We start from the raw sequence: 24,241 nt of genomic DNA, 5'->3' as shown, positions 1-24,241 counted from the left end.
AACATTCTTTGAAATCTGAAGTGATATGAACTCTGATTGGTTGATTCTCCAATTCTCAACTTTATTGAAGTTTCAATAAGAATAAGGCTTGCTCAACCAGCTCAAGTATCTTAAGTTAGCAATTTGCGAGGCTTGGACTATTGGAATTGAAAGGCTTCAATCGTTGAAATCAAATTGGGATTCCAAACCAGCAATCCAGGTAAGTCCAATTAAATTAATTTTTATTTTTTTTAGAATTTAATAAAATGGGCGGCTCCTCTCGAAACCAATTCCCCAACATGTTCAATGTTGATGATATCCAGTCGCATCATGATAGTGTTAGCACTGATATGGAAACTATTGATATTGATGGAACTTCCACCCCTAGTACTGATACTAAGGGAAAGAAAAAGAAACCCTTTAAATTGATTAGCCCGGTTTGGAAAATATTTAAAGTAAAAGATGTTGGGTGGAATGGAAAAAGAGTTGTTTGCCAAAAATGTAGGAAAGACTTTAGCTATTGTAGTAAGGGTGGTATTGGCCATTTGAGCAGACATTTGTTCACCCATGAAGAAGAAGAAGAAGAAGAAAGAAGAAGAAGAAGAAAAAGAAGAAGAAGAAAAAGAAGAAGGAAAGAAACAACACACACACAAATTGGGCAAGGGGTTTTGGTATATTTAAATATTCTCATGAAAAAATGAGGCAAGAATTAGCAAAATACATTGTACATGCTGAACAACCATTTTTGTTAGCTGAAAATACTAAACGTGAAAAGTGGTTACATAATTCTGTAAATCCACAATATAAAAAAGTTTCTGCGAATACTATTAGATCAGATGATTTAAAATTTTTTTATTCATATAAGCAAAATTTAATTTATATGTTATCAAATCTTAATTCTAAAGTTGTAATTACTTTTGATATTTAGACTTCTAAATTTAACATAAATTATATTTGTGTTACCAATCATTTTATTGATAAAAATTGCCTTTTAAATAAAAGAATTTTAAGTTTTATTAGGCTTGAATAGCCACATACTAGTCCAGCTATTGCTGTAAGCATTTTAAATACTTTACATGCTTATAGAATTGAGAATAAATTATTTTCTATTAGTTTATGCTAGTAATAATGATTCAACAATAAATATTTTAAAATCTTATTTTAAACCATGTTTAAATGGTAAATAATTTCATACCAGATGTGCATGTCACATCTTAAATTTATCTATTCAGGAAGCTTTAAATATTATTTCTACTCATATTTCTAAAATTAGAAATTTTATTATATATATTAAAAGTTTTGGATCCAGAAAACAATATTTTAAATATTTATGTCAAAATTATGATTTAAAATATAAACATTTTATATTAGATGTTAAACATAAATGAAATTCTACCCATGCTATGTTAGAAAATTGTATTTCTCATAAATAAATTTTTACTAATTTTTATAATGCAAAAATGCCTAATGATATTATATTTGAGGAAGATTAGGAAATGACCATTTGTATAAGAGATTTTTTTAAAACATTTTTATGATGCAACTAATGACTAGTTGTAATTTCCTTATCAATTAATGGTGATTAGTGATTGGTTTGCAAAATATAGAAACAATGTACAATTTAAAAGTATTGTTGAAATAATGGAAAATAAATTTAAAAAATATTGGGAGAACATTTATCCTCTTTATTGTTTATCTACAATATTAGATCCTAGGATTAGGAAAGATGGTTTAAATATTTTACTTGAACATGTTGTGAAAATATGAATATTGAAATTGGAAATAAAAAATAAGAAATTAATAGTTTATTATTTGAAATGTCCAATTTATATAAAACTGAAGTAATAGGAAATAATTCTACAAGTTGTATAATTGCATCTTCTACTTTTGAACTTGAGCCCAGTAGTAGAAAGAAAAACTTTTTTATTTTATAAGTAGAAGGCAAAAATCTGCTATCCCAAAAACAAGTTCATTTACTGGACTTAATTTTTGTTTACAAGCAAATTTTTCTACTTTAGGTGAGGGAACAAATAATTTTGATATTTTAACCTGGTGGAGTGAATGTTCAAAAAATTATCCAATTCTCGTCACCATGGCACGTGATCTACTAACTCCTCCGGTGTCTATAGTTAAATTAGAGTCTTGTTTTAGTGCATGTAGTAAGGTGTTGGACGACAAGAAAAACTGTATGAATGATGAAAATATAGAGATTTGCATTTGCTTTAAAGATTGGTTGGATGCTGAAGACAGATTACAAGACAAAGGAGAGCATGACGCTACACCCGATATTTCACTTGAAGAAGATTACGAAAGTCATGAACAATAGTTGTATAGCATTTTCTCAAATTATTGTAAATTTTGTTTTAATTTTATTTAATTTATTTGTTATTTTTTAACAATGTAATTTTGTATTTTCAATTTGTAACTATATTGTATTTTTTATATTTTATTAATTTATTCCATTTTCTAATTTTCATATTTCATTCATCCAAGTATCCAACCATTGTATGCTTTGTAATTTGTACCATTCAAATTTAAATGAAACAAAATTCCTTCCAACTTGTTATTTCATTCTTATTTGGTTAAGTCTTTTTTCATTAACTTGTTAGATTTCTCATTTCTTATTTTTTCAAATAGTTCATAAAACTCAATGGAAAGTTAAATATTTTAGTTTTACACTTTTACTTAGAAAAGAATAAAAAAAAACAAAAAAAAAACCAGTTTGACCCGGTTCGGCCCATGCCTAAGGCCCGACCTGTGGCCCAGGCCCGTGGCACAACACGAGCCTGTACGGGCTTGGGCTATGGGCCGTGTTAGGCCGACCCCCCAAGTATATCCCTGGGGAGGGCGGCACAATTTGCAAGCCAGCACGGCACGGCACGGCCCACACTTTGCATGGGCCGCCCACCCTAGTACGACCCGTTTTACACCTCTAGGTTAGAGAGAGAGAGGGAGGTTTGAATTCTTTTCTACTTCCACAACCTATTGCTGAAACTTCTTTCTTCATCTTTCTCTCTCTCTTTTCTTATTTTCTTACATTATTTGAATTATTGTAAGTGTAATTTTCAACTTGGTATCAGAGTGGGTTCTCACTTTCGACTTTTTTCTCCTTTTTTACTCGTACATTGTGTGTATAGAGAATTGATTGGTTGATCAATCAGCTACCTATGCAGCCCAAGAAGGTTTTTGGTGAATTTTGTGGCAATTTTTCATCCATAGTTGAAGCCTAAGGTAGGTTCTTGGAGATTTTTCTCGAAAACCCTATATAATTGGAGAAAGCTTGTTATAGGTTGTAGAGACAGTTTGAACCAGGCGCTTGGGGATTAGAGGTAAGACTTTTGATTTCTATTAGGGGCAGTTTTTGGGGTTGAAAGGTTGTTCTTTGCTTAGAACAATAAATATAGCCTAATAAAGACCTAATTTGATTTTTATTTGCACCCATTTACTCAATTGAGCAAATTAGAGCAGAGACCAAATATTCCACAGATTCCGAGTTTGGACATGGGGGGTCAATGGAGAATCTTTTTGGGGCTATGACTACTGTAGAGTTAGATGGGACCACTTATTTAGCTTGGTCTCTATCTATTAAGATACATGTGTGTAGTAGAGGAAAATGGTGTTATATTATCAGGAACAAGAAGAAAACAGAGGAGGATGATCTTACCTATGAAAGATGGATGCAAGAAAACTACTTAGTAGTGGGTTGGTTAGTGAATTCTATGTAATCACACATTAGTCAACATTACCTGTGGATGGAAACTGCAAAATAAGTGTGGGATAGTGTCACAAAGACCTATTCCCAAAAGCTTAATGTTGCCCGGGCCTGCAAATTGAAGCATGATGTGAATAATCTTAGATAGGGGAAGAATCCCTTAGCAATATACTTTTCTATGCTGAAATCTCTTTGGCAAGAAATTGATCTGATGGAGACTATTGTTTGGGGTTGCACAAAGGATGTAGAAACATATAGGAGGTTAGTGGAGAGAAATCGGGTCTTTGAGTTCCTCATCAGACTTAACTTGAAATATGATATTGTGAGTCATAATGTTTTAGCAAAGGATGTGGTGACTTTGTCTCAGGCATATGCTATGGTGAGCAGTGAGGAGAGTAGAAGATAGGTTCAATCTATTAAATTGTAGGTTATCACTATGCTAATGTTGGGATGAAGCCGAAGGTTAGTATTAGGAAGAAAGATTTTTTTTGTGAATACTACAAGAAGCCTAAACACACTAAAGACACATGTTGGAAGTTGCATCCAAAGCTCATTAAAGGTGGAAATGCAAATGTATCCACCTCTTCACAAGGTGAACAAGGACAGAGTGGAGAGAAATTAGTGGGAGAACAGCTTGCAACCACTAGGGCTGAATATGAGAAGTATGGTTGAATCTTCAGTCACTTGGAGTCCACTGCTATAGCTCCTTCATAGACTATTCCTTCATTTGCATATGCTCACTCAGGTATTTATGCCACTACATATCATGCTTCTATCTCAAGTGCTCATAAAACCTCTTAGATAATTGATTTTGGTGTTTTCTGACCATATAACTTGTGTTTCATAGTTATTCACCTCTTACCAACTTCTTTTTGGCCAGGATATGATATCCCTTGCTGATGGCTCCCTAGCCCCTATCACAAGAAAGGGATATTAAGACCTCTAATGCCCTAACCTTATTATCTGTTCTTCATGTACAAATGTACGTAAACTTAATACCAATTCGCTTTCAGCTAATAATTTGACTAAATCCTTGAATTGCAGTGTGACCTATTTCCTTCATATTGTGTTTTTTAGGACATAGAATCTCAGAAGGTGATTGGGAATGGCCATGAAGTGAACGAGATCTATCTGTTAGATATTCCTGAGCAGAGCCAAGTACAACCTAAGAGAATTGCATTTGTTTTAGAGTCCATTAGTCGTATATTATGTCATACTTATTTGGGCCAATTGTCATTTTCTTCATTGGGTCAGTTGTTTTTTGAGTTATTTAAAGGAATTAGCCTATCGAGTCTTCATTGTGAGTCTTGTGAGTTATCAAACATTGTAAGAGCATTTATCTTTCAAATAATAAAAGATCAATTATTCTTTTTAATATTGTTCACTCTGATGTGTGAGGGCCTTACCATTTACCATGTACGGGTGGGTATAAATATTTCATCCTATTTATTGATGATTTTTCACGATATACTTGTGCAATAGTTCCATGAACACATACTCACTCAGTTTAATACTTACATCAAAATATTTCAGTCAGACATTGCTAAGAAATATTTTAAGGACCTTAACTCCTATTTTGAGAAGTTTGGGGTTATTTGTAAAAGTTATTGTGCCCGCACTCTACAACAAATAGAGTAGCATATAGGAAAACAAACACATGTGGAAGTTGCAAGGAGTATTCTTTTTTCTACCAATGTTCTTGTGAAGTTTTGGGCTGATGTAATTTTAACAGCTATCTACCTTATTAACCGCATGCCTTCTTGGCTATTGGGGTTAAAATCTCCTTTTGGAGTCATCTTTCATGATGTTGAGATTTTCTTTAATCCTTTGAGGGTCTTTGGTTGCACTTGTTATGTCCACATTCCCAGTTTCAAAAGACACAAGTTTGACCCCAAGGCTCAAAAGTGTATCTTCCTTCGTTATGCCTCCACATAGAAAAGGTATAATGGTTTTGATCCCATTAGTGACACTCAGTTTGTTTCCATGGATGCCACCTTTGTAGAGTCAGTTCCTTTTCATAGCCATCATTTTGAAGGGGAGAGATCTCTCGAGTTGTTTTTTTCATCCCTTCCATTGCCAAATCCAGTTGAGTCTTGTGTCAAGCCCTCCATAGTTACCCCCATTCCCGTGGAGGGATCCTCTCATTTGAGGTCTTCCACTCCTGCTCCTCCCCCTCCTTATGTTAGTCCTCTAGTTGTTTCCACTCATTCTATTCTCTAGAGGTGGTACCTGTGGAAAAGGGTAAGGAAAACACAAGTTGATCCCACACCTCCAGTTGAGTCTTAAGCACTCCCGATTACTGAAGAGAGGACATGTCCATCACCTCATCCACCAGCATCCTCGTTTCCAAACCTTGACTTATCCATTGCTTTGAAAAAAGGTAAGAGAAAATGTACAACTCAATGTATTTCCAAACACCTTTCTTACAACTTGTTGTCTCCATCCTACTATGCCTTTCTAACCTCCATTTCCTCTCAAACCATCCCAAAGTCTGTTTCAGAAGCCTTAACCACACCAGATTGGAGGGATGCTATGAGTATTAAAATAGAATCCCTTCATAAAAACAATACTTGGGATATTGTTGATTTGCCATATGGGAAGGAGGTTTTCACTATAAAGTATCATGTAGATGGGTCAATTGAGAGGTATAAAGCTCGACTTGTTGCCAAGGGATATAACCAGGTATATGGGATAAATTACACTATGACCTTTTCTCCATTTGCTAAGATGACTTTGGTGAGAATTATTTTATCCTTAACAATGAGCTATGATTGGCCTCTGTATCAATTTGATGTTAAGAATGCATTCCTGAATGGTGATCTCACTGAAGATGTATATATGTCCTTTCCTCTTGGTATATATGGAAAGGAAATGCTGGGTAAGGTGTGTATATTGAAGAAATCACTTTATGGGCTGAAACATTGTCCACGTGATTGGTTTGATAGGTTTAGTGCTGCCTTTGTTCAATTCAACTACACTTAGACACAATCAAATCATACCTACTTTGTTAAGAGAAAAAGCACTCTCGTGACATTTCTTATATTTTATGTAGATGATATTGTGGTTACTAGCAGTGATATAGAGGAAGTCACTGCTCTCAAGAAGTTTCTTAATTCTGAATTTGAAATTAAAGATTTAGGGGAGTTGCGATATTTTCTGGGCATTGAGGTTGCTAGGTCCAAGGGATGTATATTTCTCAACGGAAGTATACGCTAGACCTTCTTGCTAAGACTGAGAAACTTGGTGTTAAACCTGCCTCTACCCCTATTGATGTGAATCATAAACTCCCAGCTAATGATGGAGAACTATTAGCTAATAGGGGAGTGTTTTAGAGATTACTGGGGAAACTTCTTTATCTATGTATGACTCATTCAGACATTTCATATACTGTGAGTGTTATCAGCCAGTTCATGCATGCTCCCAAAGACACATATGGTTGCTGCAGAACTCAGGAAGGGTATATTATTTGTTAAACATGGACACATGAAGGTAGAAGCATATATAGATGTTGATTGGACAGGAAATGTGGATGATAGGATATCCACATCAGGATATTGTGCTATGGTAGCCAGAAATTTTATTTCCTGGAGAAGTAAAAAGCAATCATGGTTACTATATCTTCAATTGAGGTAGAGAATAGAGCTATGGCTCATAGTGTTTCCGAGTTGTTACAGCTAAGATCTCTCCTTAATGAGATAGGTGTTTCATGTGACGAGCCACTGGTGTTGTATTGTGATAGTGAAGCTGCTACTAACATTGCTCACAACCTAGTTCAGCATGGTAAAACTAAGTACATTGAGTTAAACTAACATTTTATACAGGGGAGTGGCTTCAAGAGAGGTGTGCCTACATTTCATTGCATCGAAAGAGTAGCTAGCAGATTTTCTAACTAAGGGAGTCCCAAAGGCAAAGCTTCAACATTATGTAAGCAAGCTAGGCATGATTGACATCTATGCTCAGCTTGAGGGGGAGTGTAGTGAGAATGGGCCGAATGGGCCTTAGTGTTCTTTATTTCTTTTAAGCAGTATTTAAAAGTTACGCTTCTTAGTTATGGGCATTATGGGCCTTCTTTTATTTACTTTAATTATTCCTTTAGTGTTGACTACCCCATTAAGGGCACCCACGTAATTGTGCTCAAACTTAGAATTATTAATAAAAGTGATGAAAGGGGGTTACAGAGAGAGGTTTGAATTCTTCTTTTATCTCTTCACTTCTTTTCTTCTTTCACAACCTATTGTTGAAACTTCTTTATTCTTCTTTCTCTTTCTCTATTTTCTTTTTTTCTTGCATTATCTAGATTATTATAAGTGTAATTTTCAACTCTCGGTCATTTGCTTTAAAAATTAAGGAAATTGTCATCCATCCACTTTATTTAAGTATATTAAAGGTTGTAAAGTATTTTATATATAATGTTTATATAACCCATAATATATACATATGCCATGTCAACACAGTTCGACCTCCAGTTCAATCCCAATTGAACCTCTTACCCGAACCCTTCCCTTCTCTGGTTCTATGACCGATGCAATTCTTTGAACATTGTTAGTATGATGCTTCTGTGATTTCCTCTTCCTTTGGACCGAAGGGTGATACATCTAGTGTTTTCACTAAGGAAAAAGTGTGACAACTTGTATTCTCTACAATCTCTTGTTCTAAGCCATTGAATTGTTTGGTAAGTCTTCTTCTAAATGTTCCTCATCTATCCATATCTAGATCATCGACTTTTGTGCCTCCAGTCATATGATAGGGGCAAACACAAATTCTAGTCAGTCTCTTAAACCCCCACCTATGAATAAATGCATCGTTATTACTAATGGTGAAAAACTTGATATAACAAGACATAGTGATTTGTATTTGTCTACCTCTGCTACTTCTTTATTTCACCTTCTGGAAACCCTTTTTGTACCTAAATTCATTGCTAATTTAACTTTTGTTGGTCATTTAGTTGATGATGGTAATGTTGGTTCCTTTTTTCATGATGGTTGCTTAATATAGGACCTGGCACTAGAGTAGTAAAGGGGAAGGGGTGTAGGTTGGAGTGGTTGTTTGCCTTGGATTTTGTATAGTCATTGGATTCTTATTGCTTATTATCTACTACTTTGAACTCTGAAGTTATTTGTAGAAACAACTTTTGGCATCTTTAGAATAGATGATTGGGCCATTCTTCTACAAATAAACTAGATTTTTAGTTTGAGTAAAAGTCATGTCTTGTCTTTATCTTCTAATTTAGAGCATAATAATGTTCATTTTCATGTTATACATCGTGATGTTTGGTCATCTTTTGTGGTTTTAAACTTAGATATAAATACTTTGTTTCATTTATTGATGATGGTACCAGGTGCACACGGGCTTATTTATTTATTTTTTGAGAAAGAACTTGAAGGTATTCCCTACATTTAAGTTATTTCTTGGTGAAAATCCTACATTCAAATTTAGGAGGGAGTATTATGATGGAGATTAGGTGCTTTCTAAACCATTTTGAAAGAATAGGGAATTAAATCTAGGAGATCTTGCCTTGGTAGCCCATAACAGAACGAGGTGGTAGAACACAAGAATGGGAATCTTTTGAGTATGATGAGGACCCTTCTTTTAGACTTCCATACACCTAATTCCGTTTGAGTGGAGGTGGCCAACACTACTTTGTTTCTTATTAATTTGCTTCATTCATCTATGTTATACAACTCTTCATCTTATGAATGCTTGTTTTATTGTTTTCCTGATTTTTGTACAATAATAAGCTGAAACATAAGTGCAACTCTTCATCTGATTTTTGCCAATATACTGAAACATAAGTGCAATGAATGTAAAGAATATGGACATGTTGCTTCTAGTTGCAAGAAAAAGAACATGTGTACTTATTGCAAATTGCATATATAGACATTACTAGATGTCCTACCAAGCCACCTAAGGGCCAAAATCAGGATCACAAGAAAAGTTTGCTAAAAGCAATGTTTAAAAAACAGGACAGGACTAGTTGATTGAACTTATTACTTGAGGCCTTGGCTGGTTTGGTCACACCTCAAGAACCGTAATGTTTAAAAACCCGGTGAAAACTAGGTGATTAACAAAAAAACTGATGAACTGGTCTCAATTTCATGAAACTACTTGGGCCACTATTTAAGTAATTGAAATCCTAAAATGAATGTGACAAGACTTGAAATCGTGACCTCTTATTTTCATATATTACTTGGTTACCATTAATCCACCTCTTTATTATGCTATTTAATGACTCTTTATTGCATATATTACTTTATTGTACACGCATTTTAAAGAAAATGTAAATTAAGTGACTTGAATTGTAGTGAAAATTGGCCGAATGGGCTTTAGTGTTCTTTATTTCTTTTAAGTAGTATTTAAAAGTTATGTTTCTTAGTTATGAGCCTTCTTTTATTTTCTTTACAGTGTTGGCCGCCCCATTAAGGGAATCCAAGTAATTGTCCTCGGACTTAGAATTGTTAATAAAAGTGATGAAAGGGGGTTAGAGTAGAGGTGTAAATCAGGCCGTGCCATTTGCGACAAGGCACAACGGCCCGCGATCTATGCCATGTTGGGCCTAGGGTTCGGAATCCACGGGTCGGCATGACCCATCATGGCATGGCCCGCGAGCCCGTAATGGTCATCTATTTGTAGGGTCATTGGAGTCTTCTTTGTCATCTATCCTTCTATACAACATTTCTAGGTCTACATGAAGAGGCATCAAACAGCTCTAGCCCCTACACTGCTTCCCCCTCCACTTCCATTTCTTGGTTCTTTGTCTCCTATTGATCCATTAAGTACTCCACTCTTTTCTACCCCCGATTAATCACCCTCCTCAGATCCACTTACGTCATTCTACTTGTGTTTCACACTCACTTAATTACTATGGCAACCCGTTCACTCTTAAGGTTGAGTGCCCTAACAATAGATACTCTACTATGGGGTGGTGTGTTTTTCTTGGAGACTCCTTGGTATCATTTCAATAATTGACTGTTTCTAAATCATCTACTAAGGCAAAGTACTACACAATGCCTTATAGTGAATTGTTGTGGCTCTGTGCTCTCTTGAATGACATTTGGTCTTTCTTAATCTTCTCCCATCCCTCTTTATGGAAAATAATATCAGGGAATTAAAATTGCCTTAAACCCAGTATTCCATGAAAGAAAAAAATCATATTGAGGTTAATTGTCACGATCTTTATCTTGCGGGCCATATATTACCTTTCCCTAGTGTCTATTGGTCTTCAACTAGTAGATCTCTCTACCAAATCTCTAACACGTGGTTGCCATCAATTTCTTAGTGACAAAGTAATGATTATTTCCCAACATTAGTTTAAGGGGGGTGTAGAGATATGGGGTGATGGGACCATGTTTATATTGTACATTTCTTTATTCTATCTTGCTGTATTTTCTCCTTTTTTTCTTCCTTGTATGTATTTGTATTTTACTATTTTCCTTGTTTGTGAGGGGTGTAATTGCCCTTTCACATTAGTTAGAATTAATATAATTTGTTTTTCTAGGTGGGTGAATACTAGGGGTATAAGCGAGTTGAGCTTACTTGTGTGGGCTGTTTGAGCTTCATAATAACCGACTTGAGTGGCTTGCGAGCCTAATCACTATCATAATAAAATATTTTTAATATATTTGTATTTATAAAATAAATAAACATTAAATTTTTTATATTAACTTATTTATAATACAAATGAATACATTTATAATTGACTTTCAAAAATATATTTTTATTTATAATATTTATAATATTAATTTATTTATAATGTTTAATATATTTTTAGTTTTAATCTACTTAATGTTGATTTATTTATAATCTTTAATATTAATTTTTTAATAATCGGCTCAAGTCAAGCCGAGCTCAAGTAGGTCAAATGAATCAACTCGAGTCGAGTTTTCGGGCTCTATATTTTTGAACTCGATTACATCCTTAGTGAACACACACTTGATTCAAATCTATATCACTTGAATTGCTCTAACATATATATCCATCAAATAATGAATGAAGTGTTGATCATATACTATCCTTCTCTGATACCCATAGCAGGAATTTTGTAACCTGATTCATTCTTGCTCATTCTTACCCACAATAAGTAAGAACTAAAAGAATGGAGTCTATAGTAACAAATCAAACATAGCCTAAAGATTTAAGTTAACATTGTATAATCAAATTTAGCTATTATGACTTGCACTAAAACCAAAGCAAGTATTTCCTTTATATAGTACCTGTTTAAGAGCATGTGCTATGCATTTGTTCAATTAAAGATGGGAAAAACCTCACACATATTATACTTTGATTTTAGTGTTTATAACTTGCACCAAAGTCAAAGGCAAGTATTTGGTAAAAATTTATAATTATTAATAAAGTAATAAAAATAATGTTATTAAAGGAAACTATATTGATAAAGATATATTAATTTAAAAAGTTAGATTTTATTAATTTAAACTCCATTTAAAATAATAAAAACTAATACCAACTTAGTAATTTTGAAATTAACTTTTACTATTTTAAAATCCATTTAAATGGATTTAAGTGAATATCAATTTATGATATTAGAATGAGAAGTCTACTAAAACGTTTTTTTTTTTTTTGTTCTAAAAAACAAATAGACTTGAGCAAACTAAACTCTGCAATCATTGGTAACCTGGTGACAGCAGCACAATATGCCAATAAGCTTTATTCTACGCACACAAGGTGGCAACCTACTTGATTAGTAGTTCTGCTAATCCATCGAAAGAGCAAGATGAAAAGCTTCTAGGTTCTAGCCAATGGTTTGATATAAAAAACAATTCGGTAGGCCTCACTAAGATCCGACTTTGAGGGAGAACTGATTATTTCCTGGAGTTACATTATTCTACCATCACTGCCGATGAGCCACAACTAATTAAGAGCATCCATTCATCCAACGGCAAGGCTTTCCTTGGAGCAAAAGGCCTCCAAGTAAGAACAAAGGAGGGTTGAACCTTTGCACCACCAGCTGGTATTAAGGCACCAGAAGAGGGTCCGGTCCGTTAACAAAACCAATCAAAGTTCTGTTCTAAGAAGAGGACATTGATGCATCTGTATTTACTTGAACCCAACCTCTTGGGAGCTTTTTCCCATGTGGAGAGAGATCTTCCATTTGAGGAATTGGCATTCTCGTCCAGGGTGATCGAATTGTGTCAGACAATAGACATAAGTCACATAACATATAAAATAATGCTTATGTTGAACTTAAACTAGTTCACCCTAATCTAGAATGTTAATTATAAGGCTCCTGCTTTAATTTCACTCAACAATATGAAATATTCTAACTAGGCCCGTTCATAAATCAGGCTTGGGCTCGACTTTTGCCAGAGCCCAAAACAGTGTAAAATTGGGCCTAAAGCCCGCCCTATAAACAAGTCTAATTCCAACCCAAAATACTACTTTCAAAAGCAACATAGGGTATGACCATATCACTCTCCAAATTAAATATTGGAGTTTAATGGCTTAAAATTACCCATAGTCCCACCCAGGTGTAGGATAGAGACCAGATGAACATCTTGGGTTGGGAGAGACACAGGGACTTCAATCATTTAAAAATGAAATGGAAATTTGAACCCAACCCAACCAGTGCATCTTCGTTCAATTACATTATTGTAATACTATCGATTTGATTGACAGGGCCTGTTCGTAGGGGGCGACTTGGGTGGGCCCTACTTAAGCCCAAAACAATTCAATTCGAAATTTTACATGGATTGGTTTGGAATTTTCGTCTTGGGTTGGGATCGAGCTCAAAAATTTGTGCTAGGCCCGGGCCTAATCTTAGATAATTCGAATCCAATCCAACTATACACATTCATATATATATATATATATACATATTTACATATATTCATATATTTATGCATATATATTTATATGTACATACATACATGTATAATTTTAAAACAGATTCATTGACCAACATGAACCCAACCAGAATATCTCAAATTACAATACGAAATGAGCTTGAATTACGAACTCAATCTGGGCTCGGGCTTTAAATCCGAATCATCAGGGTCGGGTCAACGCTGGTTTAACACTAGCCGACACACTGAGATCCTTTAGGCATTGTGTTGTGTCCAGATTCTCTACCGAAAGAAGGTAATTGACGTCGGAAGGGATGACACCATGTGATCTATCTACAAATAAAGGCATGAAACATTCAAAGCTGACAACCAATCAACTGGTATCAGAGTTAAGTCTTAGTATATTTGGCAAGTAAAATGCAGTTAGATCCAAGAAAGCTCTGGGTCCCAGACACAAGATTAAGTTATCTCAAAATGGGTTCCATTCATGAATCATACTGATTACTGAATATCCTGGTGGATTATTGTCAACAGTGTTGGTGAAATCAAAACAAATATGGCAGAGAGATTCTCCAGAGACCAAGAGAAGGTGAAGCCATGAAGGGTAACTGGGCAGCAACAAAACAGAAGACCAACGGTTTCTGAATATTTTATTGATTTCCAAATACAAAGTGGAGTCCACAGAATCGTGATAAGTAGGGAGACAGTCTGGTAAGCGGTTTGGGTTGAGAAGGGGAAGACAGGTCAGTTACTTCAAGTCCCACCGCAGAAAAACACATGACCATGCATCCCTCCTGCTCAGGGGTACGTCTAGTTGTTTCTTGTTTGCTTTTTATATAGACAGAAATTCTGTTTCAAGTTTGTACTTTGCCTTCTAGGTTTTGTTCTTATCTGGTTGATTCTGTCGCGTATCTGTCTGTTCCTTGTTTGTTTATTTGCATGAATGCCTGTGTACCATACCTTTACTGCTTGTTTTATTCCCATATAGTAGATTATAAAGAAACCCTTCATAATGTGCTCGTATCCTCCATAAGTTTTACAAGTTTTTGATATGGTTTTTTTTTTTTTTTTTGTTTTTCATGGGTAAATTTCATGCTAGTTTCTAACTTTTACAGTGGGAAAAGGAATTGTAAGAATGAGATTCTATTTGATTACGTAGGTATCATGCATATAAAAGTGACTTAGTTGGACAGTCACGATGGGTTGTATGGTGAGTGCTTGTCAAATATAACATAAAACGAATGTCAGAGCATTGCCAGATATAACATCAAACACATTTTATATAATACACCAAAACCTTATCCTTCACAGGTATCCTGCTAAATCTTCTGCTGCATGTATGTGGCAGCTGGTTGTAGATAAGGTTGCTGAGATGGAAATATAGGTACTTATCACTTAGTGGTTGAATAAGAGTGGCTGATAGAATGAAGAAGATCTAAGGGGATTTTTGATTTTATACGTGACAAGGATAGGAGGAAGAAATATCATTTGTTGAAACAGAATCGAGTATGTATACCAGAAAAGTTGGATGGACTGGTTGTTAGGAGAATTAACTTTTTGATTGAAGCTCTTTTTGAGACACATGATTATGAAGGTTTGGGACTGAAAGGGAAGCATCATGTAGAAGAGGTCTTGTAAGTATGGGGTGGTTAGATTTGAGTGGGAGTGTGGGATTTGAGAGAGGTTTCTTCTACTTATGGTTTGTGTTTGGGGGGGGGATTATATTTTTTCAATTATTATTTCCAGAATTTACTAAATTTAGGGTGGGAGATGGATTTGGGATTCATTTTTAGGATGATGAATTGTGTGGTGTTTGAAGATTTCACTTGTGTCCTAGACTTTGTCATTTAAATTGAAAAGGATATTATAATCAACCAATGTAAATAACCAGGTTGTTGGGCTCCAATTTTTAGATTAGTTTTGGTGGATAGAGAGTTAGAGGAATTATTTTACTCTTTCTGCCGAGGAAGAATATAACAAAACCTCTTTCTCATCATTGGATTCAAGATAGTTTAAAGAATGAAGCATTGTTGTTTTTTGGCCACATTTTATCACAATGCCATAATCTGAATCAGGTGGATTTTTTAATACTAGTGGCATTTAGAGCTTTTCTATTACCCTGAGGAAGATGCATTTATGGTTTGCTTGGTCTTGACTCTTGACAACATTCTTGTTGCTGACCATTTAAAAAGTAGAGGGTTCAAGATACATTTCAGGACAGTTTATCTATGTGAAATATTTTCTTCATGACCATCCATATTAGTAGTAAGAAGGCAAGAACTTTCTAGAGAATTGTTGTTTTTGCGGTTTATTGGGACATTTGGAGAGATAGAAACAAAATGAATTTTGATCGGAAGAAGTGAGGCTTCAAGATACCATGCTCCCAACTTCCCATATTAGAAGTCGTATTCTAATATTATTATTATTATTGTTATTGTTATTATTGTTATTGTTGTTATTATTATTATTATTGTTGTTGTTGTTGTTGTTGTTGTTATGAGATTTGATGGAGTGGAGAGCAGAGCAAGGAGTTGAAGGGTCTTTCACTGCAGCCACAAGATGGAGAGCTGAACTGAAGATTGAAGCTAAGAAGTTGCCGCTAGAGGAGGGTAAGGTTACAGGACAAATCACTCTAAAGATCAGAGAGGAAAGTGAAGCAACATTTTTTTTTTTAATTGGAGAAGCCACACAATGATTGAAAGGGTTTATTGATGGGGCACTATATTCCATCAAAAAAGTGGGGTGGAAGTGTTGGTATCAAGAAGAAGGTATCTAGCAGAACTTAAATGTAACCAGAAAAGATGGTTTGTGGTGGTAGTGGAATTCTTTGGATACAACAAAAACAACTTGTTTGTATCCCAGAAGGTAAACGGGGTCTGGTTTGGAAGCTATTGGTGCAAAGGATACAGGTTTCTCTACTGAAGAAGGAAGGGGAAACAGCTAACAAATCTGGGTCCGGAGGTGAAGAAACAAAGGCCAAACAATTGCAGGCCTCTTTGGAATCAAGTGGGACAGGAGAGAACAGGGGGAAGGCAGAAGTTGATTCACAATCTGAGAATCAACAGCTTCTTACAATCAGCAGTTCATTCAAATTAAAAAACTGCTGTTCGAAAGTGACAAAGAAGGTTGGGGAGGAGACATATTGTTAAGGTTCCATCTGATGTGACAGATTAAGAGAGTATAGTAGAAAAAAATCAAATCTAAAATGGGAATTCAAGATTGAGTCTCTATCTTCCTTTTGGTCAAAGAAGAGCTTTACTGGATGTTGGGGATAGGGTGATTGAATTCTATACTTTGGAGACTGGTCTGGGACTAATGTTGACTGAAAACTGGTCCCCTTCTTGTAACAGCATTGATTTGGGTAAAAACAATTACTTTCTTGAGCCTATAAAAATATGTGAGAAGAAGAAGATTGTAGGGGGCTTCAATGTAGATCAAAAGGGTTTTTGAAAAGAAGATGAGTGGGAACCATGTGCTATCAAGAGAGTTCATCTATTGGTTTCCCCGTGAGTTGGAAGAGAGAAAACCCTTGGTGCTTCAAGGGTTAGGTAGACAACATCAGAATATACCAACCATTTGTAGTGCGACCAGAGTTCCCATCCTTCATTGGAAATGATCCCACTCCATGGATTTTTAAAGCTGAGAGGTACCTTAAATTTCACAACACTCACAACAATCAAAGAGTTCTTGTTGCTTCATTTCACTTGGAGGGAGAAGCCGTTTTATGGTTCCAATGGTTTCGATGATCCCACCCCAAGTATCTTGGGTTGACTTCACTGAAGCCCTATGTGTTCATTTTGGACCATTGGGATTTGAGGACTTTGACGAAGACCTGTCGAAACTTTGGCAAGAAGGCTCAGTCAGAGGTTTTCAATTGGAATTTGAAGGCTGGCAACTGGGGTGTAAGGTCGGATGGAAAAAGCCCTGTTAGGATGTTTTGTCAGAGTGTTAAGATGTGTCGAATAGGGGTAGTTTAGTCTTCTTCTGTTTATTAAGTAACTTGCTTATGTGGCTGTGTTATTAGAGTTACTCTGCCCCACACTTAAGTAAGGGCATTTCTGTCTTTGTAAACATGATTAGAAGCTAATATAGATTAAGGGGGTCAACTAAATGGGTTAACCATCAGATTTTCGACTGACCCCTCTGCTTCTCTTCTTCTTCTTCTTCTTCTTCTTCTTCTTCTTCTTCTTTTTCTTCTTCTTCTCCTCTTCCTGTTTGGACTACTGTAGCTGCATGGTTTGAGAGTTCTGTATCCTGGTGATGGCGTTGAGGGAGATCTCGGGTTCTAGTGCTGTGGGTTCCTCCTCGTCTTCCTCCAGTTCGTCTACCAGGAGGCAGAATAGCCGCTTGCATCAGTGCCCGACTGAGTACAGTTCGTCGCAGTTGAAGCATTGGCCTCTTGCCCAGCGCTCCGCCATCTCAGCTCTAGATAAGCGTTTGATGGGAGGTGCCGTCATGCTGCTTCCTATCCTGGGTGACGATCTGGAAGTGCTACCTGTGTGAAGCCTTTGTTCCCTGTTGGCTGCCAAAGAAGACCCTCTTCCAGTTGTTTTCGGGTTTGTCCATGAAGTCGCTGAACGCCCCATGCTGAAAGACCCTCAACTGATCTGTAGCTTGTGCTCGAAAGCGCGAGCTAGGTTCATGGCGGTGACCAGGTTGGGAGGGCTTTGCATTTCTACATCGACTCTCAGGGGCTCGACTAATCCAGCAGTGAACATATCCACCTGCTGATCTGGGCGCACTGAGGAGGCTCTAGCGGCGCACTGAGGAGGCTCTAGCGAGAAGAGTATGAAATTGCCGCTGGTACTCGGCTACGGTCCCGGTCTGCTTGAGATAAATTAGCTCCCCCAATGGGTTGCTTGTCAATGGGGGCCCGAACCGGAGGAGGCAGTAGGACTTGAACTGGTCCCAGCTAAGTCCTGGTTCCTCCTGCTCTACCCGGTAGAACCAGAGCTGTGCTTCTTTTGTCAGATGAAACGCGGCCAGACTGACCTTATCCCTCTCCTCCGTGCGCTGATTGCGAAAGAATTGCTCGTAGCGATACAACCATCCCAGTGGGTCGCCGCTGCCGCTGTATGAGGGAAACTCCAGCCGACTATACTTGGGTATGACCGCTGTTGGGGTGGTGATCTGTCGTTCGCCGGATGCCTCCGCCAAATCTGGTCGGCGGCTGTTGGTGGTGGTTGCCCCTTCAGGGCTCCTCTCCCTGGTGGAGAAATACAACTCGAGTAGGCGACGAAGCTCTCGGACATCTTCCTTGATTTCTCTCACTTCCGCGTGGTTCTCCACGAGTCGGTGTTCCAATTCGTGGACCCTGGATGATAGCTGCTCCATATCGCCCATGACGTTTGGCTCTGATACCAAAATGTTATGGGCCCGGGCGTAGGATCTCGTCACGGGTCGGTCCACGGGGTGAACCTCTAGCTTCCCCTTGCCCCTCCCTTTGCGTGCAGACCCTATCGTGGCGACCTAAGGGTGATTTGTTCAAGAGATCACCCTAACTCTCCTAACTCTTTCCTTGACTGAAAACTGAATGCCTTTATTCTCAATTCGCATCTCCTTAAATAGGAGATTACAAGAGGTGGGAAGGACTCCCTGTAGAATTCGACTACTTGCAGATAGAGATAAATCACACTTTAAGATCAATCAGACTCCTACTTCTAATAGATAAATGAAACTCTAGAAGATAAGGAAAACTACTAAGGATAAGATAAGATAAGCTGAGAGCTGATAAGATAAGTTGCCGCCTTGTGGGCCCCTCCTCACTGCTGCTGCCGACGGCTGTACGTCCTCCCCACGAACGCATCCACAGCATGTTGGTTGCATGGTTTTAGGTTCCACGACTCTTGAACTTTGCTGGCTCTTATGGCAGCGAAGAAAGACACGAAATGGAGGATCAAGAAGAGGAGGTAATTGAGCCTAAGTGTGTTTCTCCTCAACTTACTCTCCCCCTGAGGAGAAATCGAGAAAAAAGGTTAACTCTCAAAGAAGGATACATCCATGGAGACATAGTACTTGTGTGAAGCAGGGTCATAGCAATGGTAACCCATTTGAGATAAGGGGTAACCGAGGAGAACACCGAGAATGGCATGAGGATTGAGCTTACCACAGGTAGGGGACAAATCATGAACAAAGCAACGACACCTAAAGACACGCATTGGAGTAGGGGATAGAGGATCTGTAGGAAACAACAGTTGATGTGGGGCCTTATACTCTAGTAACCGAGATGGTATACAGTGATGATATATGCAACACACATGACAACATCCATTCAAAAGTGTTTCAGAACATTCATATGGAGTAATAAACCACGAGCTACTTCGAGGTGATGGCGATTTTTTCTTTTAGCGACATCGTTTTGTTGGGGTGTCCTAGCACAAGAACTCCGATGAAGAGATCCACACAAAGCAAAGAACTCTCTGAGATCACTATGGAAGTACTCCTTTGCATTGTCCAATTGGAAAATATGAATCTCTGTTTGGAATTGAGTAAAAATCATGTGTTGAAAATCTCTCACAATCTTTGGCACTTCATCTCTAGATCGCATAGGATAAACCCAAGTATATCTAGAGTAGTCATCAATCAAGGTAATGAAATACTTATGTCATGTCTCAGAAGATAGAGTAATAGGGCCCTAAACATCAGAATAGACAATATGAAATGGAAATTCAGATCTTTTATTTCTTAAGGGAAAAGAACTTTTACAATGTTTGCTCAATTGACATGTCTAACACTGTAATTCACTAATTGATAAAGACTTAAATAACTCTGGAAACACAAGTTTTAATGGCTCAAAAAGAAAGATGACAAAGATGACTATGCCATAAGTAGGCGTGACTCTCATTAGATGAAATTAAGGACTTTGTAGTCACAAGACTAGCTTTATTCTCCAACACGTAGAGACCATCCATCATGCTTCCTCTACCAATCGTCTTCCCCGAGGTCAAATCTTGAAAGACACATGAAGAAGGAAAGAAGGTAATTGAACAATTCAAGGAGTGAGTAATAGTGCTAATGGAAAGTAAATTGATAGGTAATTTAGGAACATGCAACACATTAGATAGGGCAAGATCGAGTGGAAGAGATATGGTTCCTTGGCTGGCTATGGTGGAGAATGATCCATCAACCTGTCTCACCTTATCTCTCCCTAAGAGGTTGTATGCTTGAAATAAAGTTGACTTGCTAGTCATGTGGTTTTAGGCTCCAGAGTCAATTATCTAGAGGGAATCAAAAGTATGAGATGAAACATGGAAAGCAGTGGCAGTGTTACCTGATGTAGACGCAAAGGTTGTAGAAGAAGTATGGCCAGAGTCCATCTAGCGAAGCGTTCTACCATATAATTTCAAATGATCACGAAAGGAGTTGATAATCTCTTCATTGGGGTTAGAACTAGGGGCTTGCTCCTGAGGTACCATGGGACCGTCTCTTGAGATGGCACATTTGCTGAGTTATATTTCTTCTGATTCTGTTGGGTTGGCTTTTTACTCTGATCAAATGCTGATTTCTTACTCAATTCTTGAACCCATTTAGGCTTCCCATGGAGGTCCCAACATGTGTCTCTAGTGTGCTTGGTCTTTTGACAGTGAGTGCACCAAAGTTTGTCTTTGTCATCCACTCTCTTTTGTGAATCACCCTTCTTAGAAGAGCCTTTGACATTTGAATTTGTACCTCCTCAGACAGCTAGAGCAACTGGTTCCCCCTCTGCACACAATTCATCACACATCTTTTGCTCTCTTCAGATTGAACTAAGGCATAAACTTCTTGAATTGAAGGCAAGTCTTTATTTCTCAAGATCTGTACCCTAATAGACTCATATGTAGGATTCAGCCCCAAAAGAAAAGCAAATACTCATTGCTGGGAAACAAGTGACTTGTAAGCCCTTGCGTCTTTATCACACTTCCAATTCACATTTTGGTACCGATCTAGTTCCTTCCATTTTGATGTCAGATCTGAGTAGTACGCTAAGAGACTTCTCTCCCCCTGCTTGCAAGTGGAGGATTCAGCTTGCAGTTGATATATCTTGGCATAATGCCTCTGCTCCAAATTGGTAGATTTCGCTTGTTCCCATATTTTAGAAGTTGTTTCAGCCCATATGAATGTTTTCCTTACTTGTGGTAGCATGGAAACCAAAAGCCATGACACCACCATACTATTTTCTTGGTTCCACCTGTCATATTCAACACTTCCAGTCTTAGGTTCCTTCACTTTACCATTGATATATCCTATCTTCCCCCTAGTAGTAATGTAGAGTTTAATTCCCCTAGACCATTCAAGGTAGTTCAGTCCATCAAAGGGAATTACAGCCATAGGAAAACTCATATCCATCCCCCACTCATTCCGTTTTGACCTCCTGAAACCCCAAAAGTTGTAGAATTCTTAGAGGACATGGTTAAGGACACTATTTAGTTTCAACACACAACTTAGGATCCCTCCTGACACCAAAAACAAATTCCTAGAAGCACCCCAAATAAGCAGTTCACATGCACACAGTTCGGTTTGGACACAAACTGAACACTGACCAGCATCAATCCTCCAAAAAAAAAGGTTTAGATTGATTTCAGACCTGTATGGAATCAACAGTTCCGGTCTACCAGGCTTTCAAGAGTGTTTAAGTGTGTTAACCACCGGAGAGATCCTTATAATATTGTAGTCACACCAAAACTGGGAAATAACAGGTCATCCGTGACCTAGATTCGGTCCAAACAGTTTTGGTCCAATCTAGTATGGAATTGTCCGAAACTGATTTTCAATTCAAGAATTAATACATGAAAGATCTGAAATTAATCATTTTGATTTTAAACAATCACAAATCAAGTATGGACTGTTCGCACCACCTGCAAAACAGAGGTTAATCACTAGGGTTGCAGTTTCACAAACTGCAAATCGCAAAAAGCGATTTCTCCATCTGCAAATCTTCAGCGCCGCCTTTTTCTTCATTCTTCTTTAATCAAGAAAATAAAAAATTACAGAAATCCTATTTCTATTAATTAATTCTTGATCAAATCCTATACATCCAGTCTAGAAAATAAAATAAAAAAATTATTTACAGACCGAATTGAATTAAAAAGGATAAATGGAAAAAGGGTGCGCAGACCATCTGCGCCAAATCTGCACTGCGATCTCCAGGTTCGAACAGTCCATTAAATCAAAATAAATAAAGAACAGTTCTAAATAAATTTTGGATTTAACAAAAATTAATTTTAGATCAATCACCCTTAACTAGAAACAGTTTCTTGAAATAAAGAAAACAATCTGCACAAACCTTGGCAGAACATCTTCTGTCCATCTGCGCAGGTTCAGATCTGATTTTCTTTTGGTTCAAGATTCGAACCTGTGGCTCCGATACCACTGAAAGAATGGTAGGATCCATCTAATGGACGCCATGAAGGTTGCGGAATGGGTGGGCGAATTTCAAAAATTTTCCTACCTTCTTCCAACTGGGAATCATATTCCCTAAATTTAGAATACAATATTCAAGGATCCTACTTGAACCATAATCGAACCAGATCTGAACCAAAAGGAAAGGGAGGAATTATACTTGATCCAAAGAAGCAGTATCCCCCAAAGTTGGTGTTCACGCCCAAAGAGGACACCAAGATCCGCTCCTGCTGAAGATGACACAGCTGTATGTGGAACGGAACCAGCAGAGTGCGTCCTACACACTGGATCCTTCGCAAGAATCCTCTAGAAACTCTAAGCACCAGATTTTTTCAGCCTTTTCTGCAAAGCTGATGTCAAGAAACAATTTCTTGATTTCTTTCTTCTTCAAAGATTGAATCTTGTAAGGAAGAATGGCGGCGGCTGGAGGAGAACTCCTGGGATGAAGATGGCTGAATAGCTTCTCTTCTTTCTGGAGTCTATATGAGATCCAATCTCTATTCGCAGGATGCTTTCTTGCTTGCACAAAAACCCTTGTTTGAAATCTGATATTGATCTCTCTTAGGGTTTCTCCTCCTTTCTTCTTGATTAAGAAAACCTCCTAATTAGGAGTTATCCCAATCCAAATCAGTATTTGGATAGGGGATGATCTTAATCCTATCTTCAGATTAAGTTAGCTTACTCCTGATCTTATCAGGAGGTTACCAGATTCAAATCTGATTTGAATTTGGTCTCCCAGAGTGGATAAGGTTAAAAGGCCCAATCCTTTTCTAACTTTAATCCCAGATACGCCCCATAGATGGGTGATCATATCAGCCCAGCTCGAAATGGGCTTTTGGCCCATTTAAGTGTTCAGTGCTTAACTAGTTTCCAATCTGCTGCCTAGTTGGGCTTCTTTGTATGGTGTGGGACCCAAGCATTGATCTACACACCAGCCACATGGGTTCGGCCCAACCTTTATTACTAAGCCCAGCCGAATACACTGTAAAGCTCGGTAAACCCCTGAGCCCATCACATGGACCCTATGGGCCCAACACTTACATTAAGTGGTCCTTGGGCCAAGCCATCTTATAAAAAACCCAGGGTATGTGGGCAGGTGCAAGATTAGCCCATCAGGTACTATCCTAAATGGTCTTACACTTAACCTCTCAGCCCTTAATGATCAAGCACTGCCCGACAAGAGAGGACCTCTCCCTCGGCTGCAAGGAACAGTGCCGCACTCTCTACTCACATGGATCCCGGAATTAAAACCATTTGCAAACATTTTGAAACCGTACATATACATATATATATATATATATCTATATTAATTTTGCAAAACAAAATTCTAACGACTGAAATCAACTGCCGGCAGTTTGGTTTCCATCAAAGAGAG

At 37.4% G+C, this 24,241-nt stretch overlaps 1 long non-coding RNA gene across 1 annotated transcript in view; it reads left to right on the top strand.

Annotated features, from left to right (window-relative positions):
* The first annotated feature begins 13,728 nt into the window (after positions 1–13,728).
* The window catches only part of LOC104590615 (uncharacterized), a 40,086-nt gene continuing 29,573 nt past the window's right edge, over positions 13,729–24,241 (top strand). Inside the window, exon 1 of the long non-coding RNA XR_734132.2 lies at positions 13,729–14,292. This is a non-coding gene — a long non-coding RNA (uncharacterized LOC104590615). The remainder of the gene's footprint in view (positions 14,293–24,241) is intronic.

This window comes from Nelumbo nucifera, chromosome 4 (genome assembly GCF_055504915.1).
Source record: "Nelumbo nucifera cultivar China Antique chromosome 4, China Antique-T2T, whole genome shotgun sequence".
Lineage (NCBI taxonomy): Eukaryota > Viridiplantae > Streptophyta > Magnoliopsida > Proteales > Nelumbonaceae > Nelumbo > Nelumbo nucifera.
This window is presented reverse-complemented; position numbering and strand designations above follow the sequence as displayed.